The sequence below is a fragment of the Pristis pectinata genome, chromosome 1, assembly GCF_009764475.1.
Source record: "Pristis pectinata isolate sPriPec2 chromosome 1, sPriPec2.1.pri, whole genome shotgun sequence".
Taxonomy (NCBI): domain Eukaryota; kingdom Metazoa; phylum Chordata; class Chondrichthyes; order Rhinopristiformes; family Pristidae; genus Pristis; species Pristis pectinata.
Window position 1 is genome coordinate 88854394 of NC_067405.1, and position 23614 is coordinate 88878007.

General features: G+C 43.4%; 1 protein-coding gene, 1 long non-coding RNA gene and 1 pseudogene across 12 annotated transcripts in view; 2 read left to right on the forward strand and 1 right to left on the reverse strand.

Annotated features, from left to right (window-relative positions):
* The window catches only part of mgaa (MAX dimerization protein MGA a), an 87797-nt gene extending 79789 nt beyond the window's left edge, over window positions 1-8008 (reverse strand). For 2 of the 11 annotated variants that reach the window (XM_052011273.1, XM_052011281.1), the window contains exon 1: window positions 7098-8008. The gene's annotated coding sequence lies outside the window, so the exon portion shown is untranslated. Of the gene's footprint in view, window positions 1-1199; window positions 1298-2976; window positions 3770-5218; window positions 5237-5781; window positions 6063-7097 lie in introns of those variants that run through there. The other 9 variants (XM_052011239.1, XM_052011232.1, XM_052011224.1 and 6 more) reach the window with 9 other exon arrangements.
* On the forward strand, window positions 7897-14434 carry LOC127568049 (uncharacterized). The gene is made up of 3 exons (XR_007955965.1): window positions 7897-7965; window positions 10765-10922; window positions 14093-14434. It is a non-coding gene; the product is annotated as an uncharacterized LOC127568049 (long non-coding RNA).
* Window positions 14435-23516: 9082 nt separating this feature from the next.
* LOC127578930 (uncharacterized) lies at window positions 23517-23614 on the forward strand (annotated as a pseudogene).

The following is a 23614-nucleotide window of genomic DNA, read 5'->3' on the forward strand; positions in this document are numbered from 1 at the left end:
ATAAAATTTCAACAGCATCTCACAATCTATGTCAATGGTAGCAGCTCACAATCCCAAGTTTCTAAGGAGCTCCAACTCTCAGCTCAAAGTATCAAATTATTAGCACCATATAATGAATCCTGATAACTAAAAAGAAGTTTCTGGCAGGGGATAAAAGTTAATCAATTTCCTTTCTACAGGTGATAGTTGTGATATTAAGTGTTGCTTGCATGCTCTTCGGTTGGATCCACCTTTTGGATATTGGATCATATCCAATTCCAATCAGGTTGCTAAATGTAAATCCTCCATTTCCGTAGACTGTCAGATCCATAATATTTAATTTTTCTAATTTATTTTTGCAATCTTATCAACAAACACTTGGCAGAAAACTAGTAAGAAACCCATGTATTATGTCATCAGGTTGGCCAATAATGAGCATCCACTGTTTTCAACTTCTGTAACTAGGAGTAACATGGAAATCTTGTCCGTTATTAGGTGCCCATTGTCCAAGTGGAACTCTTATGCAATTAATAGTTTTTATATGTTACCTCTTCAATCCTTTGCTTTTAAGTGAAATTCCTGATCCCCCAATAGTAGAAATGGATTTAAAATGAATTATCTTGTCTATGAAGAACAACAGAACACCTGCTAACCCAGAGCCAATTTATACTTGTCCTGATCATTCCCTGAAACAATGCTTTCAGCATCTGAAACCAGCCCCAAAATAAAAAAAGCAAATTTATATCTGCAACCATTCCATATGGCATCATCATTACTGTTAACTGAATATAACAGTGCAACTATTTATACTTAAATCATTCAAAACCAATAATTGATAGAATAACAGAACTCACTACAAAGCATTTTTAGATGTTCACATTTTCAGCTGCAAATAATTTAGTCCCAGTCAATTCAGTTCAAATTTCCAAACATCAGTGAAAATTTACAACCACCCAACTAGATACTAACGACATTTCAAAAGTATTATCTGAAATATCGACTTACATTTATTTGGTGGAAATAAGATTAATAAACTTGGGGAATGGACAATATAATCAATGAACTGCTTTCCAACTACCATGCTAGAAGCTACAGCCACAATGCAATTCATGGTATCCACTCAAAATCCACCATCCTAAATGTTCATTTCCTCCTTCACTGCTGCACTATGATTGCAGGTGTGTACTATATTCAAAATGCTAAGGATTTTTTGAAATCACCTCTCAAACCTGCAATATATACCACCCAGAAGTTCAAGGACAGTAGCCATGTGGATCCACCAACACCCGGAAGTTGCCAAGTCACACACCATGATCACCTAGAAATATAATCAGCATTTGATTAGCAACATTGAGCCTAAATTTGTGTACCTCCATATGCAGCAGTCCTATGGGAGATCATAAGATGGATGAAAGCTGGTTAAGGCTTATCACCAATTTCAAAGACTGTCAGTAATGTACCCTGTCAGTAACACCCACATCCCATATTGAACTAAAAATCCAAAAATCATCAGATCTCCAATACAATTATAAACTACTTCAGCTTCATACTAAGTGTTCTAATTATACATATTATCTCCTCAACTGATAACATTCAATTCCTTAAAGTCAATTACTTTTCAGAGATAAACTAGCTGAGCCTCAATAAATTTCTATTAAATTTCCTCAGGTATCCATTATTTCTACATGTACATAAATCACCCGACTATAAATTCCAGAGCGCAACTCATTCCTAGATTATTTAATTCTAAAATTTAAAATTCATATGGTGGAAAAACAGAACACTGGAATATTTTCTCAAATTTTTAAATTTTTTTTAATTTTAATTTTTTTTAAAAATTTTATTTACTACAGGCCCTTCCGGCCCAACGAGTCCACACCGCCCATTTTTGAAACCCAAATTAACCTACCCGTACGTCTTTGCAATGTGGGAGGAAACTGGAGCACCCGGAGGAAACCCACGTAGACACGAGAGAACATACAAACTCCTTACAGACAGCGACGGGAATCGAACCCCGATCGCTGGCGCTATACTAGCATTGCGCTAACCGCTACGCTACCGTGCCACCTTCATAAGCTTTCTTACAAGCTTATCAAGTCTATAGTGGCTCACAAAGCAATCCCTTCAGAGATATTCCTCGACTTATTTCCCTGTAATGTATTCTCTCCCACCAACTGACAAATGCCCCTGCAATCTTTCTGTGACCCGCCTACACTAGGAGTAATTTATTGACGCCAACTAGCACATCTTTAGGATGTGGGTGGAAACTAGAGCATCCAGGGAAACCAGCGTAGAAAAATTGAGAATATGCGAAACTCCACAGAGGCCGCACCAGAGGTCAGGATCGAACCCAGAATGTTGAAACTGTGCAGCACCAATAATTATTTTATTTTATTGCAATTTATACGAGCATAATTCCACACTGGTTACTCTAGAAGGAAGTGAGTAATTAAGTTCCAGTGTTTTCTAGTTTCTCACAAATTTGACTGAGTTTTTTTTGAGGAGGTAACTAAGAAAATTGATGAAGGCAGCGCCATAGACATGGTGTACATGGCTTCTGACGAGGTCCCGCATAGTAGGCTGGTCCAGAAGGTGAAGTCACAAAGGATCCGAGGCAAGTTGGCAAACTGTACCCATAATTGGCTTGGCGATAGGAGGCAGAGAATAATGGCGGATGGGTGTTTTTCAGACTGGAAGTTTGAAACAAGTGGTGTACTGCAGAAATTGGTACTGGGACCTTTGTTATTTGTAATAAATATGTGTACATATAAATGACTTGGATGAGAATGTAGGTGGTCTGATTACTAACATCCTTGCATTGTCAGACCAGCAGGTTTTGACAAAGAAAGTATAGCTATTACCTAGATGACACCCTTCCAATAGCAGTTGACATTGGTCTCAGTGTGCATCTCTGGGAGTAGCCTGTAGAGAACAGTCCTGTGTTATGCAGATCAACAGGATGAAACCCAATAAAAATCATTGCATCACTTTCCATACCTTCCTAGCAAACACAGGAAAAGAATGATGGTCCCATCCACAAACAACCACCTTGGGTGCAGTGATGTTGAGACTCCAGCTTTTCATAAAGGATCTGACAGGGAGGGCTCTTCTCACTCTTAAAATCCTCTTTAACCAGACGTTTGCATGAATATGCTTGAATCTTCCTCTTTGGTTTGGTCTGGAGTTGTGTCAGATTACATTCCTGAGAAGCATCATGTTGTTGTGGCCAGTTTCCAAATTTGCCACATTTCATAGAATCAGAAATTTACAGTTCAGGATTCAGTTTTTCAGCCTATTGGGCCTATGGTAACCAAGTCCATGGATTTTGGGTTAACTTCACGACTCATCTCTTGATCCACAGCCCTCCAGGTAATGGCTCTTCCAGTGATCATCCAGGTAGTAATCTCCACCACACATTCTTTGTAGCAGAGGCACATTCATAGAGAACCTCTGATTTGTGGGTGTTGAATGCAAGGGCCCTCAGTGAACAAGTCAATGCTAATTCCGCAACTGTCCTCTAATCTTTCTACCAATTAACTTAAATCCCCCTTCCTCTATCCACTGTTATTTATCTCTCTACTAAGAAAATAGATCCTTCATGTTTACCCTGTCTAGGGCATTTATAATTTTATGCACCTCAATTCAATCTCCGTCTGGTCTTCTTCATTCCCGAGGAAACAACCCCAAACTAGACAGCCGGTCCTTATCAATACACACAAAATGCTCAAGGAACACAGCAGATCAGGCAGCATTTATGCAGGAAAATAAACAATTGACGTTCTAGGTTGAGACCCTGGAAAGGAAGAAGGCAGAAGCTAGAATAAAAAGATGGGGGGGGGGGGGGTGGTGGGGGAAGGAGCACAAGCTGGCAGGTGATAGGTGAGTAGGGGTGAGATGGGGAAGGTAGGTAGGTGGGGGAGGGGGGATGAAAGGGAATGATGTGAGAAGCTGGGAGGTGATAGGTGAAAGAGGCAAACGGCTGAAGGAGGAGGAATCCAGTAGGAGAGGGCAGTAGACCACGGAATAAAGGGGAGGAGGTGGGGAATAGGAGAGAGGCCATGAGGGCGGGGGAGGGGAAAGAGAAGGGGTGAGGGGGCCACAGGAATGAGAAAAAAAGGGGGGGAAAAAAGAGGGAAGGGGTTACCAGAAGTTAGAGAAATCAACGTTGATGCTGTTAGGTTGGAGACTACCAAGGCGGAATATGAGGTGTTGCAGCTCCAACCTGTTTCTGACCTCAACGTGGCAGTAGAGGAGGCCGTGGATAGACATGTCAGTATGGAAATGGGAAGTGGAATTAAAGTGGCTGGCCACTGGGAGATCCTGGCTGTTGTGGTGGACAAAGTGAAGATACTTGACGAAGTGGTCACCCAATCTACGCCTCACCGAGGTAAAGGAGGCTGCACCGGATTCAATAAATGACACCCTCAGATTCACAGATGAAGTGGTGCCTCACCTGGAAGACTATTTAGGGCCCTGAATGGTGGTGAGGGAGGTGGTGTTGGGGCAGGTGCAGCACTTGGTGCAGTTGCAGGGATAAGTGCCGGGAGGAACAAGTGGACAAGGGAGTCACTGGGAGAGCAATCCCTGCAGGAAGGGATATGGGTGGGGGGGTGGGGGTGGTGGTGGGAGAAGAGGTAGGGAATGATGTGCCTGGTGGTGGGATCCCCTTGGAGGTGGCAGAAGTTGTGGAGAATGTGTTGTATATACAAGACTGTCCACAGTCTGAAGATGGAGACCTGGCTTGGTTTAACGGGCACCTATTGTTATTGCAAGGATCAGAGGTAACATGTGGAGACTGCATTGCCCCCTAAGAGGGGGCTGAACGCCTGCGACTGAGGACACAAATCAGCTCAATTTACCTTGCTTTAAATCTACATCTCTCCAGCTCTGGCAAAATCTTGACAAGTCTCTTCTGCACCCTCTCTAGTTGTGGTCTGATTAATGCTTTGTACAGTTTTGGCAATGACTTCTCTGCTTTTGTATTCCACACTCACCCAGTAAAGGTAATTATCCCATGTGCTTGAACTATCTCACCTACTTGTACAGCCACCTTCATGGATTAGTGGACATCCACTGCATTCTTTTCCTCTACACTTCTTAATATCCTACCATTTATTGTGCTTTCCCTTGGCTTGTTTGCCCTCTCCAAATGCACTGCCACTTCTGCCCACCAAACCAGTCCAATATCTTCCTGCAGCTCAGGACATTCTTCCTTCACTAATAATACAAAAATGCTTACCAAAAGATAACGATAAATTTGACCAGCTGTACACAATCTCCTTTCCTCTAAAAATCCAGCTAATCCAATGATTAAATACTTGGATTGGATTAAGTGATACAAATTTATAATGTAACAAAAGGGACGGCTTCTCTGACAAATAACATATCTTTTGTACAGGAAGGATTCAACATAATGTATTTCAAAACACGTATAATTAAAATGTTACATATTAAAGACGTGGACTGTTAGATTAAATCCAAAAGTCTCGTTCTATAGGCATCGTGATATTTGCTCAGACTCTCTCACGCTAAACACCATGAACAAGCCCATAACTCAAGTGTGCGCGTATCTATAGTATATACGAAAGTTTCAGGTCATCCTCATTGCGTAAACACCTACTTCCAGGCACGAGACTGTCCACCGTCTGAAGTTGGAGACCTGGCTTGGTTTAACAGGCACCGATTGTTATTGCCAGGATCAGAGGTAACATGTGGAGACTGCATTGCCCCGGGGGGGGGGGGGGGGGGGGGGGGTGCTGAACGCCTGAGACCGAGGACGCAAATCGACTCGATTTATCTTGCCTGGTTTAGGAAGGTTTGACTCTACCGATCCCAGCGATGACTCAAAAACCACTGGATCGGTCACCCGCAAAAGCAGGGTGAGAGAGGTGGGTGCGGGCCCCGGACCCGGAGCACACCCGCCGTGTTGCTGGCCGTAGAGAGAGCAGCGCCGCTTCCTCCTCACCACGTGAACGGGCAACTGTTGCCGCCCCAGGCCGCTGCAATCGAGCTTCCCGATCTGATTTGGCGCCTTCCTCGATCCGCTCGGTCTCGGAGCTTTCATAACAACAACCCCCCCCCCCCCCCCCTTTCATCTCCGATCCTTCGACTATGATTAGCCATCTCCCCGCCCCATCCCGCCCCCAGCCGGACCAAGGTCAGAGGGGCGGGTAGCGCGGCCGAGCGGCCCCTGACTTGGCAACATTGTTCGCGATCTGTTCCGACACAGCAGCGGGGCGGAAGGGATCGGAAGCCCGACCCCCAATCCACCGATCCTGAAGAGTGCAGGAGAGCTGGAACACTCGAAGCCTCTCATCCACACACCCTCACAGCAGGAGACCAAAGCTACCCAGCCTTGCCGGGGATACTCTTACCGGAGAGGCATTCCTCCCCCTGCTCTCACACTGTCACTCGGGGCAGGCCGTCTCCGGCTCTGCGTTCAATCTGAATGGGGAGGGAGGGGGGTGGTTGGTGGAAGAGGAGGAAACTAATCAGGACTTCAACAGCAAAGCAGTGAGACAACCAATTCCCCCATCACAAAATCAAAACCGCGAGCGATAACGCTAAATCGCAGGCCTTCCCGGGCGGAATCAGAAGACGAAAAGCTGCCGGTGTAGTTCAAGGCGGTTTGAAACAGGGATCTGAGTCTCTATTCGGGTTGGGAACGACAATGGGCTGCTGTTAGTGTCCGAGCAGTGACTAATGTTTTCACACGTGCCCAGAGAAGTACAGCCGTGTCATTACACCCTGGGTTTCACACGTCACGCCCCATCCCCACTTCGCCCTCAACACTGCAAATAACAGAACACCGGTTCTCGACTCTCCCATTTAACCCGGGAGGCTAGACTTCCCCCTCTCTATTTACAACTGTGCACGATACTAAATTTGCAATGGTTGCATATTCCCGCTTTGCTTTCATAAATTGTCAACGAGTAATACTGTGAGTTTTAAATAAAACAGTAACCAACGACGTGTACTGGTCAAGGCTTTGCTAAAATACAAATGACAGATCAGCTGCCTCCGGCGATGATCACACCAAACACTGAGCATGTTCTGCACACGTTCTGAAGCATTTGTTTTGGGAAATCAAGGCGTTAAACTTTAGAAATGAGACTTACACTCTCGCGCGGAAAAACAGACGCTACTCTCGTCCTTTTTCCTCAAATCCACGCCCATCAATAATCCTCGGAACGATCGGTGTTAATCATCCAGTTTAAAAACATCCACGGACAAATTCAAGCTTCGCCCTCTCCAATTTCTTTCTTCAACCACGGTGCCTCGATGCTTATTCGGATCCTGAATGCGCCCACCTACGTTGCATTTGATGGCTGTAGGGGTATTGGCGCCCGAAAACTGCCACCCCACCTCGCTCCCGGGGGGAATGGGTGGGGTTACTCTTTTCGGAACACCCTCCAAACCCTTCCAAGAGAGGGAAGGACTGCTCGCACGGCCTCCCTCGGTTCCCAGAATCCCGCGGCTGCAGAAGGGCGGTTACCTCTAGGTGCTAATTTCTGCAGCTCGCCCAACTCCTCCCCAACGCTAACCCCTGCTGGCCGATTTACTCCTCCCTGCGCGGCGTCACCTTCGTCTCCCCTCCTTCGCCCTGGCCCCCTCCCCTCCCCGGTTTTCTGAGTGGCGATCGCCACACGCTCTTCAGCTGGCGGGTTCCGGGCGACTCGCAGACGGATCCCACTCCCTTTCCCTCCCGCACGCCATGCCGATCACGTGCTTCCCCCCCCCTCCGCCCCCGGCTGGGCGCCCGGCCGTTGCACCTCGGGAAGGCGGAGGAGTGCGGGGCGAAGAGGAGCCGCGGCCCCGCGGGTAATGGCGCCAGGCGTGCGTGTGCCCACCTCACACGCTTCTCCAAAGGCGGAGAAGGAGATGGGGGTGAGGGATGTGGGAAGCCGCACCCCCCCGCAGGAACCGCCGATGTCCTCTCAGGCAGATCGAGGGGGTGTTACCATTGAGCTTGGCTGCACGACCCAGGTGCCTTCCTTCCGCTCCAACATTCTGCGTGTGACCCAACGGCTCCAAGACGCCTGCGCACTGACGCTCCTGCGCTCACCGAGCATGCGCCAGCCCCCCTCGCCTCGCGTCGCCGGTCGGCATTCCACTCCCACCACGCCTGCGCGGCGGGCTACACTCCCCTTCGCCTGCGGCGGAGCATGCGCGGGGTGGGGGCGTGTGGTTGGGGGGGGCGCGGTTTGTGCCTCGAGGAGGCGGCGGCCGGGGGCGGCCGGGGGGCGGGGGCCGGCGTGCGCGCCCCCGGGAGGAGTCCGGGGGAAAGAGCGAGCGTTGTTCGCGGGAAATCGGTGCAAAAAGTGCGCAACGCCAAGGTGCTGATGGAGACTGCGGAGGGCGACTAGTGAAGAAAGGCAACGGACTTCAATTGTCCCCGATCTCCATCTCTTGCTTACCTTTTCCAAGCAGCTGGCGGGCGGGGGCGGGGGTGGGGGTCACTCTGTCAGCAGCCAGAGCGGGAAGCATGCACTGACTATGCAATCGCTGCGCTGGACCATTTCAGCGGCACTGTGTACTGCCGGTCACAGTTTGTCCAGCGCTTCATAGTGTTAGGATATGCAGACTCCACCCAGATTGCCAAAGCCTTCCAAGGAGACAAATCCTCACATTTCTAACGACATCCTTGCACTTTGAAATAATAGTATATTTGTTTGCAAATAATTGTGGATGTAGAGCGCGCTGATACGTATTGGAGTGACGAGAAGACCAAATAAATGTTTCGTTGCGCAGAAGGGTGATTGGTGATAACCTGGATCCCGTTGTGTACCTTGTTTACAGGGAAGCTCTTTGACGAGGATATCTCCCCCATGCATAAGATCTACATTTATGTTCTGGCAGATCATTGCTTTTGTAACAGTAGTAGCAGAAAAAAGAAATGAGCGGTTAGAACGAAATGGATCCGAACAGCTCATGGTATACCTTCAAATAAATTATTATCGAAAAGGAATGCCCCGTTGTAACATTATTGCGACGACAACGTTTGTAAAATGCTCACTCTATTTTAGGATGACATCAAACTCCCAGGCAATATTCCAGCATATAAATCTGTCCTGGTAATTAATAACATCTAAGAATCCATAATTCTTTCTGTCCACATATATATATAAAATTCGACTTTTGAATTGTTAACTAAATTACACCTATGGATATCACTATTTTGACATTGAGCATTCACATCATAGGATTAGGTTCCACCCTATATATTGTTCCAAGCTATTCATTGCTAACGGCACAAGAAGAAGGAGGAGGAGGCCAATCAGGTCCTTGAGCCTGCTTCATCAATCAATAAGATCTAGGATGATCCAGCCTTAACCTCAATACCACTCTCCCGCTTTCTGCCCATCCCAACTGACTTTCTTGTAGTTAAAGAGTCATACAGCATGGAAGTGGACTCTTTGGCCCAACTGGATCATGCCAACCAAGATGCCCATCTAAGTCAGTTACATTTGCCTGCATTTGGCCCAAATCCCTCCAAACCTTTCCTATCCATGTACCTGTCCAAATGTCTTTTAAATGTTGTTATTCAAAAGTCTGTAAATCAATGACCCTGACTGCGCATCGACAGCTCTCTGGGATAGAAAATTACAGAGATTCTCCACTCCCTGAGAGAAGAATTTCCTCCCAATCTCTTCCGAAACAACGTCCTTCTAGTTCTAGATACACCCACCAGGGGAAACATCCTGTCAGTATTCATCCTGTCAACCCCCTCAGAATCTGAGATGTTTCAGTAAGATAGCCTCTTGTTCCTCTATATTCCAATGAGTATATACCCAACCAGCTTAACCTTTCCTCATACATCAGTTCCTTCATTCCAAGGATCAAGTTGTCTGTAAAGATGCATCAAAACTTCCCTCCTTTTTGACTCCATATCCATCGTAATAAAGGGCAACATTCCATTAGTCTTCATAATTATGTGATGTACCTGCATGCCAACTTTTTGTATTTCATGTACTGGGGCTCACAAATCTCTTTGTACCACGGCATTTAAATAATTATTTTTTATTCTTACTTCCAAAGTAGATAACCTCACTCTTTCCCGTATTATGCTCCATTTGCCAATTCCTTGCCCACTCACTTATTGATATCCCTTTGCAGGTTCTTTGTGCCCTCCCCACTTTCTAATTCACTATCTTTGTATGAACAACAAATTTGTCTCCAGCACACTCAGTCCTTTCATCCAAGTCATTAATACAGATTAAAAATAGTTGAAGTCCTTGCTTTGATCCCTGTGGCACTCCACTAGTTACTGATTGCCAATCTGAAAATGGCTCATTTATCCTGACTCTGTTTTCTGTTAGTTAGCCAATTCATTATCCATCCTGTTGTATTACCCCTACTCCTGTGCATTCTTATTTTGAGCAGTAATCCTTTAAGTGGCATCTTATGGAATGCTTTCTGGAAATCCAAATATACTACATCTACTTGTTCCCCTTTATACATCCTGTAGTTACATCTTCAAAGACATTTAGCAAATTTGTCAAACACGTTTTCCCTTCCAGGGAAGGAGTTGACCCTCCTTCATTTCCTTATGATTTTCAAAACATCCTGCTTTAAATTTAAAGTTCCCAAATTTCTGGAATCTAGCCTGTATTTAAGTACACTGTACAATAATCATCCTAAACCCTAGTTTATGTATCAATGTAGCACAGAATTTGAATAGCCAATCCAGTTTTGTTTTTGGTTAAGTGGTAGATCAGGGTAGATTTGTGTGTGTGTGTGTGTGTTCAGAGAAATATTCTAAAATTATTTTATTTTTCTGGCCAGGTTCCATTGACCAGAAACCGAACTAGTTCGCCACCAAAATTTTGCAGCTATTGAAGGTGGTCAGAATGTGAATATACAGCTGTGATTGGCTCACCTCCAGAAACTCCTACCAATGACAAGATACAAGTGAGAATGATGGAATACTCTTCACTTACTTGGTAAGTGCAGCTCCAACAATACCAAAGAAATTTAGTGTTGGCCAGGACAAAGCAATCTGCAACAATCAGAACCTTATCTGGTGGTGTAAAAGTCAACTCCTTGCACCTTCTGCATAATATGCATTTCTGTGACTTGCTGAGGTATCTTTGGCAGCAGTTTCCAAATGCAAAACCTCCATCAGTAAGAAGAAATGGGATACAGATGCTTGGAACATTACCATTTCCATGTTGTTCTCATTTGTGAGTGTTTCCAGCGTTTTCTAATTTCCAGCATCTGCAGTTCTTCTTTTGTTATTCATGTCCTCATTTGGATTTGTGTCCATCATCAGCACTGGGTCAAAATCCTAGAATTCCCTACCTGGCACCATGCAGTCACATTCACAGACCACCACCTTCTCAAAGGACAAATAGACACAAGTAATACAGACTGGCCTTGCCATCAGCAAGAACTTGGTAAGGTATATAATAAATCGTTTTCTTTCCTTTCTTTTATATTATATTCATTTACTAGGAGATCTTTGGATCTACAGATTTTTAAAATATTTTATTGTTCTTTATGATTATCTATGCTATGATTGTTATCCTGATCTCTTTGTATTACATGTATAAATATTGATGCTGTATATCAATCTGTATTAATTTGAAAACTAATGAAAAGATTGAAAAAGAAAGAACTTGGTAAGGCAGCTAATGTGGCAAAATGTCCAAAGATGATCTTTAAGACTGCTATCAAACAAAAAAATGACAGGGCCACAACAGGATTGACAGCCAACAGATCATTCAATGTCATAGGATTTAAGGAGCTTTTCTAAAGAAGGAAAGACATATGTCAAGATATAGGAAGGATGTTCCAGACTTCAGCGTGGTTACCAGTGATGGAGCAATTAAAAGAGAGGGACTCAAGGCCAGAATTGGAAGTTAATTGGGATGTAGGAGATTATAGTGATTGAGTAGGTTGAGCTCATGGAGAAAGTTAAAATAAGGATGAAAGTTTTAGATGTTGCTTAACTAGGAGGTAGTGTAGAGGTGTGATAGGTCAACAGAGTTTGAGTTAGGAGAAAGGCAGCAGCTTTATTGAGGCCTCAAGTTTACAGAAGTAGAATGTGGGAGGATAGCCAGAGTGAGTTAGAATAGTCAAGTCCAGAGGGAACTCGGGCAGGGATGAGGATTTCAGCAGCAGATAAACTCAGACTAGGCATAGCTGGTCTAAGTTTAAGAGGCAAAAGTAGATGATCTCAGTGATAGCACATTTATGTGTTTAGTTGAACATCTTGGAGCAAAATACAACTTCTTCACGGAAACCTTTCCACAACAGAGGTGGTTTTAATCACTAGGGTACAGTGTTTGTGATGGGGTTTGAAAACAAGGGCTTTGGTCCCAGTGATAAACCTGGAGGAAATTACTGCTCACCTAATACTGAATGTCAGACAACTATGACCATTTGGAGAAAGTGGAGGGGTGAAGAGATAGTGAGGCGGAGCTGGGTATCACCAGTGTACATAGAAACTGATACGGTACTTCTGAAGATTGTTACAGGGGGCAACATGTACATAAGAAATAAGAAATGAAAGCAGAAGTAGGCCCTTTGGCCCCTCATGCCTGCTTTGCTGTTCAGTAAGATCATGGCTGATCTATTACCACAGTGCCACTTCCCTGTACTATCGCCATTCATTCCAAAGATTAACACTCTGAAGGGAGAAATTGCTCTTCCTCTCAATCTTATGGCAGACCGTTTTATACTGAGACTATGCCCTCTACTTCAAGACACCCCCACATAGGAAACCATCCTCCCAGCATCTACCCTGTCATGTCCTCTCAGAATCTTATACTTAAATGAAATTACCTCTCATTCTAAATTCCAGGGCACATAGGATCACTCTACTAAATTATGCTTGGATAATACCCTCATCTTGAAGCCTAACCTAGCTAAAGCTAACAGATAATAATGGAACTAGGTCAGTGCCAGCCAACTCAACAGTGATGGAGAGGTGTTAGAGGATGTTGGAGTGTTAAAGGGTGTAGATACCTTGAGAATGATGAAGAGGTGCAGCTTGCCATGGTCCATTATAAAAAATATTATTGGAGACCCTGCTAAGCCATTGGGACTGCAGAAACTGGATCAGAGAGATTCAAATATAGTGTTATGGGATGAATTGGAGAGGTATCAGGATGTTCACTCTATGTGGAAACGAAGGAAAGGTTGAAGTTGGCAATGATAGTTAGCAAGGAAGGAAAGATCAATAGCTTTTTATTTAAGGAGAGATGATAAAGGCAAATTTGAAGTCCTTGACCATTCAAAAAATGCAAGGCATTTCTGTTTTTCTACCACAGTGGATAAACTCACATTTTTCTGCATTGTACCCCATCTGTTATCACTCACTTATTTAACTTGTCTATATTCCTTAAAGCCTTTTTGCATCTTCATTACTCACACTTATACTTACTTTGTATCACCAGAAAATTTTTAAATGTTACATTTAATTCCCTCAGCCAAATCATTGATATAGATAATGAATAAGTGGTGCCCAAGCACTGATCCCTGTGGTACCCCACTGGTCACAGCCTGCTAGACCTGACAAAGACTCATTTATTCCCATCTTTGTCTTCTATCTTGTCTTCTGTCTGTCACATAACTCTCAATCTATGCTGGCATATTTCTCCCAATTCTACGTCCTCTAATCTTGTCCACCAACCTCCTGTGTGGGACCTAATCAAAAGACTTCTGAAAATCTAAATACACTTTATCCTCTAGTCCACCTTATCCAGACATCCTCAAGGAACCCCAAATAGATTAGTCAAACATGGTTTCTGTTTCATAAATCCATGTTGACTCTGCTCAACCACATTATTACTTTCTATGTGCCTTGTTGTCACATCCCTCATTTTAGATTCCAGCATTCCCCAACTATCAATGTCAACTAATTGATCAGTAGTAATAAACAATCTGCTGGAAGAACTCAGTAGTCAAGCAGCATCTGTGGGAGCATTGGAATTTTCAACATTTGAGGTCGAAATCTTCCTGCAGGTGCTGCTTGACCCACTGGATTCTTCCAGCAGATTGTTTGCTGCTTCAGATTCCAGCATCTGCAGTCTGTTGTGTCTCAACTGATCAGTACTTCCTTGTTTTTTCTCTCCTTTGTTTTAAATAATATCGTCATCTACCATCAAAGATCCTCACCATCCAGGCCATGCCATCTTCTCGCAGCTACCATCGGGCAGGAGGTACAGAAGCCTGAAGTCCCACACCACAGGCTCAAGAACAGCTACTTCCCTTCAACCATTCAGTTCTTGAACCAACCTGCACAACCCTAATCACTACTTCAGTATAGCAACACTATGACCACTTTGACCACTTTGCACTACAATGAACTTTACTTTTTTTGTTCTAATTGTGTTCTTTTTTGTATAATTTTGTATAATTTATGTTTTTCTTGTGACTATTGTGTCTCTGGTGCTATGTGCCTGTGATACTGCTGCAAGTAAGCTTTTCATCGCACATGTGCATGCATGTACTTGTGCATATGACAATAAACTTTATTTTGACTTTGACTTTGTCACATTTGCTACCCCTCCAATCTGTAGGAACCATCCTAGAAGCACCTACCTCACCCCATTAGAAGTTACGTTGCAAGGAGATGTTAGGCTATGCCAGGTTTTGTGTAAGAGCACACGAGAACATAATAAAGCAAGCAGAAGTAGGCCACATGGACCTTTGAGGCTGCTCCATGATTCAACAAGATCATGGCTGATTTACCTCAACACTATTTTCTTGCCCCATACCCAAATCTCTTGATTCCTCCAATATCCAAAAATACATCAATATCAATTTTGAATGCAATCAATGATACAACCCTCTGGTGTGTATGGAGAATGGTTTGCTCCCCCTCTTTCTGCAGTGCTGGTCCTAAATTTTCCATGCTTCATGATGTAGCTACCACCTTGGCAACACTTCCCTAATCACTCCGTGCAATATTTCTTGACCGAATAGATTTTCCTTTCGATAAACAATTGCCCAGCACTCCTTTCTCAAGGAGTAAGTCCATCTCCTTCAATGACCACTCTTCAGAGAGTGTGAATGGTGGTGAGGAGAGCAGCGTTTTGAGCGAAGACCTTTGGTAACATCAGCTTCTTGTGCCTGATGAAAGTAGCCTCCTCTGCCAGGGGCCTTTCTTACTTTTCTCTTTCTCCTGCTCCCCTACCTATCTTCAGCTTCTTCCTTATTCTGACAGGCCCAGCTCAATTGGTTGCATGCCTACCTCTGAAATATTGGTATTGGTTTATTATTGTCACTTGTACCAAGGTACAGTGAAAAGTTTGTCTTACAAACCGATCATACAGATCAACTTATTACACAGTGCAGTTACATTGAGTTAGTACAGAGTGCATCGATGTAGTACAGGTAAAAACAGTAACAGTACAGAGTAAAGTGTCACAGCTACAGAGAAAGTGCAGTGCAATAAGGTGCAAGGTCACAACAAAGTAGATCGTGAGGTCATAGTCCATCTCATTGTATAAGGGAACCGTTCAATAGTCTTATCACAGTGGGGTAGAAGCTGTCCTTAAGTCTGGTGGTACGTGCCCTCAGGCTCCTGTATCTTCTACCCAATGGAAGAGGAGAGAAGGGAGAATGTCCCGGGCAGTTGGGGTCTTTGACTATGCTGGCTGCTACACCAAGAGGTAAAGACAGAGTCCAAGGAGGGGAGGCTGGTGTCCATGATGCGCTGGGCTGTCTCCACAACTCTCTGCAGCTTCTTGCGGTCTTGGGCAGAGCAGTTGCCGTACCAAGCCGTGATACATCCAGATAGGATGCTTTCTATGGTGCATTGGTAAAAGTTGGTGAGAGTCAAAGGGGACAAACCAAATTTCTTTAGCCTCCTGAGGAAGTAGAGGCACTGGTGAGCTTTCTTGGCCGTGGCACCTACGTGATTTGACCAGGACAGGCTGTTGGTGATGTTCACTCCCAGGAACTTGAAGCTCTCAACCCTCTCGACCTCAGCACCATTGATGTAGACAGGTGTATGTACACTGCCCCCTTTCCTGAAGTCAATGACCAGCTCTTTAGTTTTGTTGACATTGAGGGAAAGGTTGTTGTCATGACACCATTCCACTAAGCTCTCTATCTCCTTCCTGTGCTCCGACTCATCAAATAGGAGGTTGTGGGTTCAAGACTCACTTCAGGAACAGTTTTTCCACAATTTTCACAACCTTATCTCAATTCTCACAGCCAATTAAGTACTTAATTCAAGTTGATAACTGCTATGTTTTGGATGAGACATTCCAAGCTCTAGCCTCCTTTCTCAAGCATATGCAGAAGATCCCCCAGCATTATTCTGACAAGGAGCATGGGAGCTCTCCCTAATGAACTATAGATAACCTCAAGCAACTTCACTGAGTACATATTCTTGTTAATACAACATTGGAAGTTGTAGGACCAAATTGGCTGCTGCATTTTTCTATACCAGAACATGGGCTAAACTTTTAAGTACTTAATTGGTTGCGAGAATTGAGATAAGGTTGTGAAAATTGTGGAAAAATTGTAAAACTTTCGTTCTATTTTCCTTGCTGCCAAGTCTCTACGTTCACATTCACTACAAAAACTGCCAGTGTTCACTTGTCACCATATACTTACACCTGCTCCCCATGAAAGCACTGAGTTACAGTAGGGTGTATACTGCAGCATGACAAACATAAATGGTCAGTTTCCATTTTAATTGTGAATGTAGGAACTTAAAATATTAAAATATGAATGAATGACTCATTCCTTGCTTACTGATTCTTTTTTCATCATGTTTCAGCTGATGGCCATGGTTGGCACTGATTTCTTGTGTGAGATATTTATCATAATTCGAAGTATCACATGCTAAACCTGGGATCTGGGATTGACGGGAATTTGATGGGGATCCTGGACTCCACCAGAACAGAGGAGAGAATCTCACAGTTATGGTGGAGCAAAATCTAACAGTATAGTAGGGTAGGATTAGGAGATTTGGTGTGGGGGGGGCTGCATTTAAGAGCCCAGTGGGGAGAAATCGTGCACACCCAACCCTGATTCAACCTTCTGTTAATTAGAAAGGTGTGGGATGCAGTTGCTGAATTTGTGCAGCTGTTGTGTGTCAGGAATGTAAGAGTGGAAAGGCTCTCATTTAGTGCACTACTAATGAATTACTTAGTCCTTAAAGAATATAAATTTCACACACTAAAATTTTATTAAGAGGAATAAACAGGTGAATGAGCAAAACAAAGAGCCTCCCTTAATGAATAATATCCTTGTTATATTTCCCCAAGCATCTTCAGGAAGCCCATGATATCAGATGTTGCTGTTGCTGTGACTAGTGAACCAACAACACCCATCCTTCATTGCAGTTCCTATTGCTATTAGTTTCATTACAGTTCCTATTGCTATTAGCTTATCTGTGAAATTTTACAGAAGTTGCTATCAACACATCTCAATGACCCAGACCATCTTGCAGGGATTCTGAAATTTTATAAACAAGCAAGTAACTTTGTACCTCCATAACCCAATCATATTAAGCAGCACAGATTCTGAAACAGGAAATATCAGAATATTTAACTCAATCTCAAATTAAATACGGAAAACAGAATAAAGGGATAGGTTTGTATGAAGAGAAACAATGAACTCAGAAGAATCAAGAAAAATGAATTTTATTTACTTATTAAAATTGCCCCAAATAATTAAAAGATGAAGAAAAGAGAATTAATACTTGTACAGGTTAATTTTCAGTGCCAGAGAGATTGTTTGGCCATAGTTATCACTCCATTAAAAGAGTACAAGACTGGAATGGGCAAACCCTAGCTTCTTAAGACATGCTTGGTTTGCATCTATGACCTCAATAATAGGGTGAGCTGTAGGATGACTAACTACAGGTTAGTTAGCCCAATGTTTGTGGTGGTCAAATAACTGGAAACATTTTGAGAGACAGCATAACTGAACATTTAATGAGGCACAGATTAATTAAGGCAATCAGCCTGAGTTTGATAAGGGAATGCCATGTCTGACTAATAACTGAATTTTCTTAAGATGTAATGAGTGTTGATGTGGTCTACACTGATTTTAGCAATGCATTTCACAAAGTCTCACATGGCAGATAGATCAAATAGAATCCAAGGGAAAGTGGTAAATTGGATTAAAAGTTGATTCAGTAGCAAAAAGCAAAGAGCAATGGTCGATGGGAGTTTTAGTGATTGAAGGGCTGTGTACAATGGGGTTCCAGAGGGTTTTCTACTTGGTGCCTTTCTTTTCATTGTATATAACAATGATTTGGATCAAATGTTAGAGCCATGATTGAGAGGTTTGCAGATGATACCAAAACTAGCAGTGTACTTGATAATGAAGAAAAAGGATGGAAACTGTACCAAGATGTCAAAGGAATGGTTAGATGAGCACAAAAGTAGGAAATGTAATTAAATCTGGAAAACTGTGAGGTAATGCATTTGGAGAGGACAAGCAAGGCGAAGGAACATGTGATAAATGGTATGATGCTCAGAAGTGCAGAGCTTTAAGTGAACTTCCACAAATCCCTGAAGATAGCAGGATAGATGGATAATGTGGTTGCCTGTGGGACATTGTGCCTTCATTGTTCAAGACAAAATAGAGTAGGGAGATAATGTTAGAACTGTTTTGAATATTTGTTAGGTCATAGCTAGAGTACTGTGTAGAGATCTGATCACCAAATTACAGGTTGATAACAGTAGAGAGGGTCCAAAGGTATTAGCAGATGTAGAATCTGAGATGGGGAAGCGATAGCTCTCTTAAAAAGATCACGTGGGAATATCCAATTTCAACATGGATGCCTTGTTATTTTATTTCTGGGTTTCTTGTCTCAAATTCTTATGAGCAGGCATGCTGTGCATCTGTGCGACTCATTTTCTCTTTCACTATCTAAAGGGGCAATTTACGGCTGAAATTTGGAACAATCAGAAGTAGTGTGGGAGAAGCAGGTATTTTGAGAATGAGTCAGGAAGAGAAAGTGTGGCACCTCACTTCAAAGTCACATCCCTTAATGTTACTGCTGAGTACAGTGAGGACTGGGAAGTAGGTCCTTTTTTCCAATAAATGACACAATGAAATCTGCTGTGATGAAGAGGATGTATCTGATGTGTCTGGAGATCTTCAGTGCTCCTTTCTGTGTCCAGTACAGGAAGTGATTTAATAAATTAATCAGGTCAGAAAATGTGAACAAAGTTGCAAATCCACCCGCACCCTGATGCAATACTTACCTCTTTTATTTTGATTTGTCAAGCATGCTCCACTACATCACATGTCGGACTCGCTTAAGTTTTAAAAGCATCTGAGGTACCATTTTGATGCATTTTTTCACTCCTCATCTCTGCACTGCAAAACTGTCATGCACCAGAATCCTGATTCTCAGCACACAATGTACAGTCAATACACCCTCAAATGCATGCAGTGCTATTCATGATGAATCTGCCTGAGAACTACCTTCACTAATGCACTGTACCATTAAGGTAATCACGTGCTTTACACTCATGAGTTTGTTATACCCTTAGCAGGAGACAAGAACTCATGGGAGAATGGCAACCACAGATTGTCCAGTTGAGCTCTTCAGAATAGAGCTTCATCGATCTCTTCCTCCCATTCCTCATTTCTACTGGAATCTTCAACAGATGAAGAGTGCCAAGTTGCTTGCTCTCCTGCACTCTAGTCCTCACCATTGCAATGTGACACCACAATTATTCTAAACATGCATGCAGGCAAGTACTGAAGGATAGGTCCAGTCAGGAGCAGCTGGTCGATGCCAGATACCCTGGAGCAGCCATAATACTATCACAATACAGCAGACCGACATTCCACCTTGTTGGTATCTCAAACCAACCTTAAGGGGTGGTTGCTTGGAACGAACCTGACTGATGTGTTGTCCAAACTCCAGGAAAGCTGCACAGGAGAAGATAATTTCACATCCTACGCAAATCCAAGGAAAGGGAACTCATTGAAACATCACAATAGACCCACCCCTCAAGAGTGAGTTACACAGAAACCTTGATACCTATCAGGTTAAAACAAAGTCAGATGTTAATGTTATTTTTGGGAATATCCCTGCTTAGCTTCTGCCACTGACTCCCTACACCTGCTGCAGGGTAGTTAAAAAATTTCCCTTTGTCTCTGCCTGAGGCTGAGCATCCTCCAAACCAAAGCTTGTGCATTGCCATGGATGTCATTGTTCAACTTCTCATCATACACATTGGATGATCCTCTGTAGTGAATAATCTACCAGTACATCTCTCCAGCACAAATGGAAGATGGAAAATAACAAGGCAGCAAGACTAAAGTAATTTGCCCACATTCACATTCAGATAGTATAAAAACAAAGAAAATGCAATAGGATAGAAAAATTAGTCAGATTCACATCATGCTTAAACTCTTTTGAATCAAAAGAGCAACTTTCTTTCATGTATCGTGTTTTTAACACAGTAAAGCATTCCTGGGTTCTTTACAAAGGCATAATCTGACAAGGTTTAACATCAAAGCACAGGAGGGTACTTCAGGATAGGTAACCAAAGAGATCAAAGAGGTAGGTTTTAGGTAGTATATTTGGAAGAGGAGACAGAAGACGTTTTGGCAAGCCATAGGGCCTAGGTGCTAAAGGTACAGCCATTACTGTAGCAGTGAAGAGATGTGGCTGGGACCAGAACTAATGGATGTGAAGATCGTAAGGAATGGGAGCCATTTAGCTCCTCATGCTTCCTCTTCAATAAGAACCTCTACTTCAGTGACCCTTCTCTATACCAATCCCATATCCCTCAATTCCCTCAATCGTCGTCGTCATGGCTATCCCTCGAGGTCGAGGATGATGGTCTTCGTTCCGTTGATCTATTTATGGGCTCTCAAGTGGCATATCCAAAATTCAAGTCTCAAATATATTCTGCAACTCAGCCTCCACAGCCCTCTCATGAAGAGAACTACTGAGATTAACTGTCCTCTGAGTGAAGAAATTTCTTCTCATCTCAGTTTTTAATGTCTGATACCTTATTTTGAGACTGTGACACCCCCTCTCCCCACCAACCAGCTCATATATCATCCTTGCAACTATCCTATCAAGCCCCTTCCCCTAAACTCCAGAGAACATAGACCAAGTCTGCTTACTCTCCTAGAAGCCAATCCCCTCCCCATCACTGGAATCAATATGATGGGTCTTCATTGCTGTCTGTAGGGAGACCAGACCTGTACACATTATTCCAGATATGTCTCAACTGGGCCTTCAATCACTTCAGTAGGATGTTTTTATTGCATTGAGACCCTCTTGCAATAAATGCCAACATGGTGAATGCCTTCCTAATTGCTTGAGATATCGGTGTGTCGTAGAGCTAGAGAAGTTTACAAGGGTACGGTGGGGTGAGGTTATGGGGGTATTTAAAAACACAAGGATGAGGATTAGACATTTGAGCCCCCGCAGTACTGGATGCCAACGCAGGTCATTGAGGACAGAGGCAACATATAAGTGAGATTTAACTCCAGTACACATTGACAGCAGAATTTTATATGAGCTGACATTTACATAAGGTACAATGCAGGGAGCTGGTCTGGAGAATATCAAATGAGTTGAGATTGCAGGTGACAAAAGCATGGATGAGGCAAGATTGTGAGCAGAAACAGGTGAAGAACAGGTGATCTTGGCAGCAGAGAGGATAATGGGCCAGACACTCGGCTCAGTGTCAAGTAGGACACCATAGGAACAAATAGTTTGGTTCAGCCTTGGACCATGGCCAGGAGCTGTTGAGAAAAGTGGTAGGGTGATAGAGTTTACATATGGAACCTTAGATTTTGTTTTTGGATAATGCAGGAGGTAAGAGGTATTAGGGACTAGAGTCATAGAATCATATAGCATGAAAAGAGGCCCTTGGCCCAGTATGTCTATGCCAGCCATCGAGTACCTATCTATACTAATGCTTTTTGCCAGCACTCAGCCCAGGGCAATCTCTGCTATGGCCTTTGCTCACCTAGATACTTCTTCAATGTTGTGAAAGTCTCTGCCTCCACCACCCACTCAGGTGGCGCGTTCCAGATTCCCACCACCCTTTGGGTGAAAAAATTCTTCCCCATGTCCCTTCTAAGCCCCTTAGCTTAAACCTATGTTCTCTCATTACAATACTCCCAACTGTGGCCTAACTGGTATTTTGCAAAGTTGTACCATAATTGGTAAATTGGTTTATTATTGTCACATGTACTGAGGTACAGTGAAAAACTTTGTTTTGCATGCCATCCATGCAGGATCATTTCATCACATCAGTACATCGAGGTAGGACAAGGGAAAAGCAATAACAGAATGTAGAATATAGTGTTACAGTTACAGAGAAAGTGAAGTGCAGGCAGACAATAAGGTGCAAGGCTATGACGAGGTAAATTGTGAGGTAAAGAGTCCATCTCATTGTGCAAGAGGTCCATTCAATAGTCTTAAGATGAGAGGGGTTCAATAAGGTGAGAGGGGAAAGGCTTAAAGGGGACCTGGGAGGCAAATTTTTCACATTAAGGATGGTGGGTATATAGAATGAGCTGCTAGAGGAATGGTAGAGGTGGGTACAATTACAATGTTTAAAAGACATTTAGACAGGTAGATGGACATGTAGGGGGATATGGGCCAAACACAGGCCAATGGGACTAGCTCAGGTAGGCACATGGTCAGCATGGATGAATTGGGCAAAAGGGACATTCTATTAGAGTTATAGATTCATTTGTACATATCCATGATGTATCTATGAATATGTACATATGAATCTATAACTCTAATAAAATGTCAATTAAGTGATTGTGGCCAACAGAATCACATATCTGAGCTCCAAGAGACATTGAAAAGAAAGAATTTCTTTTTCTAGGATTTTTTTAATCACGTGTTTTCAGGAAAGTCCCAAATATGTGATAACTGATTCCTTGAGGTACTATGTATTTTTTCTGCATTCAGCAAACTCAGTCCCAGTATTTATTTTTGGTAGAGTTAATGGAGCAAAGGACACCAGGACACATGGAAAATTGCTGGGTTTTTAATGTCCTTTTCAATCAGTGGAACAGGCGGATGGTGTTTGCATAACATCTCATCTGAAGGACATAGCCGCTGATAATGCAATACTGAAATATCAGCTGGAATTTAAATTTTACTGCATAATCTCCTGCCTTGGAGGCAGGTCTCCTGTAGGTATCGTCTTGCAGGAGGTTGTGGGAAGCCAGGAGACCTCTGAGGAGACTATGAGCACTTCTTTGCAAATTGCATTACACAGCCCACAGTGAACTGAGTTAAGGCTGATGTGGAGGTAACACTCAGTCTTAAAGCATCCACATATACCTCCCTTATCCAATGAGGCACCAGATCTCTGTCTCACAGAGTTGCTTCCATACTCTAAGGGATGAGTGAGACACCAGCTGTGACTGATGTCCTTGTGGAACAGCAAGATGCAATTGCTGCTCCCACTGGACACAAGGGTCACTGATGATGATGGTGAATTTCATCATTGATGTCTCCCTTCACTGAGAAGTGTCTCCCAAAGTATGGGTAGTGGTGCATGTTTTCCAGGTCTTGCTGTGAACCTTTATTACTGGAGCGTGGTGTGGTGCAACAGGGGCAGATTGCTTCTCGGCCTTTTGGCTAAGATCAAGTGTAGTATCTGTTCGTGGTGGATCTCGACAGACACCAACATTGAAGAGAAGATATCAAGGACTCTTC